At 43.4% G+C, this 2,917-nt stretch overlaps 1 pseudogene; it reads left to right on the plus strand.

The window, feature by feature from the left end:
- Positions 1-1,033: 1,033 nt before the first annotated feature.
- Positions 1,034-1,419, plus strand: LOC150005691 (large ribosomal subunit protein uL22m pseudogene; annotated as a pseudogene).
- The last annotated feature ends 1,498 nt before the right edge of the window (positions 1,420-2,917 follow it).

Raw genomic sequence — 2,917 nt, forward strand, 5'->3', positions numbered from 1 at the left:
AAATGTTATCTATATACTAAGGGCCAGCTGTCAAGATTTTCAAACCACCTTTGTTCTTTCAAGAAATAGACAGCTTTTGTCTTTGGTAGTTCCTTCTTCGTGATTTTGCCAGAAAATCTAGAAAGATGTTAATGATTTCTAGCAGCACTTTTGAAACCCACAGCTTTGTGTGCAACACATGCACGTATTAAGTGTCTCTCTTCCTGCCCCCACAGCAAAGGGGCAAAATTAAGGAAATGTCCAGGAGCTGTTCTGAAAACGAGACAAATCACAGCATCCTATAAAATAGTGCAACATTCTTTATGAGGAGACCAGTGCTTTACCAGACCCTGAAGCGTCAGGAGTTACCTGGCGGGCCCAGACCCAGCTTGTCCAGCAGAGCGAGCTGGGGGCCTGCTGCGTTTACCCACCGGCCACCCGCCCCGTGGCTGCCTGGACCCCCCAGCGGGCCACCAGGAACACTGGAGCCACACTCCGGGCCAAATTTGATCCTGGGCCAGTCCCAGTCTGCGAATCCTTTGAGTACCTAGTCTATGCCAGGCGCTGTTCTATTCTGGGGAACACAACAGTTTGGTGCAAAAGTAATGTCCGACTTTTTAAAAAGAAAGTTTTAGATAGTACTTATTAAATTTGTGCCTCCTCTTCTAATTTTTTGATGTCACAACGACTAATTTATACCTTATTTTTTCCAGTTATCAAAGTATTGTTTATGATCATCCGCAATATTTGCACCCATGTTCGTCCCAGCTAAAGACCACATTAGAGTAGAGCGTGGGAGAAAGGTGGCGGCAGCAGTTCTAGATCGCCTGGGTGCGTTGTGGACGCAGAATCTGAGAGGGAAGCCGGCCTTGGGGCTTCTTTCATCTCAGAATGTTTTACCCCAATCACACCTCCACACCAGTGCTTCTCTTGACATTTCTGGAAAATGGGAGAAGAAGAATAAAATTGTTTATCCTCCACAACTGCCTGGAGAACCTTGGAGACCAGCAGAAATCTGCCATTGTCGAAGACAAATAAAGTACAGCAAAGACAGATGTGGTATTTGGCAAAGTTGATTTGAGGAATGTCCATTGACCAGGCTTTGGCTCAACTGGAATTCAGTGACAAAAAAGGAGCCCAAATAATTAAAGAGATTCTTTTAGAAGCACAAGAGATGGCAGTGAAAGACCACAATGTGGAATTCAGATCCAATTTATACACAGGTAAGCTGAGTCCACCTCAGGGCGAGGCCAGTACCTGAAACGCATTCAATACCACGGCAGAGGTCACTGTGGGGTCATGGAGAAGGTTTATTGCCATTATTTTGTGAAGCTGGTGGAAGGTCCTTCCCCTCCATGTGAGGCACCAAAGACAGCAGTTGCCCATGCCAAAGAGTACGTTCAGGAGCTTTGGAACCAGACCATCATTCACACTCTGTGATGGAGGAGTCCAGACTCCACAGTGTATATAGTTTGCCATCGATTTCCTAAAAACAATAATTAAAGACAAATGCTTAAAAAAAAAAAAAAAAAAAGACCACAGTAGAAATGTTTTACTCTCTGAGTTCCATAAAGGTGCCAGTGCAAGTACAGCAGCAAAGTCTATTCAGAGCGCTTATGGGGACAATGCAGTGACTGAAAGACGTTGCAGGAGGTGGTTTTCCCATCTCTGAAGTGGGGATTTCAGTTTGAAAAACGAGCCAAAGAGGGTCATCCAAAAAAAATTGATTCCGAAGTGTTGGAAGCTGTTGTCATAGAAAACCCCACCATTACCTCTAGGGAACTTGCAGAACAATGTAACGCAGCCCATACATCCGTGCTACGCCAAATGAAAAGGATCAGAAAGGTTTCAGTAGTTGGAAAATGGGTCGCACACGAACTGTCTCCAGAGAAACCGCAACAGCGTGTTGCTTGTTGTGAATCATTGCTTTCGCGACACCTTCAGGCACCATTTTTAGGTAGGCTTGTTACTGGCACTGAGAAGGCGATCCTTTACGATAACATTAAATGCTGCTGATCATGGATCAGTCCGGGAGGAAGAAGAGTTCAACAACCAAGAGGAGGACTTCATCCAAAGAAGATCATGTTGAGTGTGTGGTGGGATATGGAAGAAATTGTCCATTACGATGTTACACAACAATCAAACAATTACTGCTAATCTTTACTGTGAGCAACTTCATCATTTGAAAGCAGCTTTGAACCAAAAGGGACCCTCCTTAGTCAACAGGAAGGGTGTCATCTTCCATCACGATAATGCTCGTCCTCACACAGCCAAACTCACCAAAAATTTCTTGAAAGAGCTTGGTTGGGAAATATTGCTTCATCCTTCATAGTCTCCTGACCTTGCTCCTTCTGATTACATATCACTTGTTTCGGGGACCACAGAAACATTTTGATGATCTTAGATTGACATCAAGAGAAGAGGTTGAAAATGAGTTGGGTTCATATTTTGCTGCAAAACCTAAAGAATTTTACAAGTGTGTCATTTATAAGCTATTTGACAGAAGGAATGAGGTTCTAGAAAGCAAAGGAGGTTATGTTAATGAATAAATATTTTCATAATCATGGGCTTTTTCATTTTTAAAATAGGTCTCTAAATTGGACATTATTTTTGCACTAACCTTATATTAAGACCAAATCGTTCTTAATCTTAAGGGATTTATGTTCCACCGCCAAAATAATGCCCCCAAATGCCACGTTTATTCAACTCCATGAAAGCAACTCGGGCTCTGCCATTCTTTTAATTTTTCCAGCCTAAAATGTTCATCATATCTTGATGTTCTCATGACTGCCATAGGTAACATAATCCTTCAGGGGACAGAATACATGGGAGAGACTTGGTAAGGAGGTGACAGGTGAAGAGCACAGCTTTTGGGGTCAGAAAGCCAGCCTTGGAGTCCGCTGGGCAGAATCTGTACCCAACCCAACAGGACCCAGCA

Source organism: Furipterus horrens, unplaced genomic scaffold (assembly GCF_987537825.1).
Source record: "Furipterus horrens unplaced genomic scaffold, mFurHor1.1.pri manual_scaffold_6, whole genome shotgun sequence".
Classification (NCBI taxonomy): Eukaryota; Metazoa; Chordata; class Mammalia; order Chiroptera; family Furipteridae; genus Furipterus; species Furipterus horrens.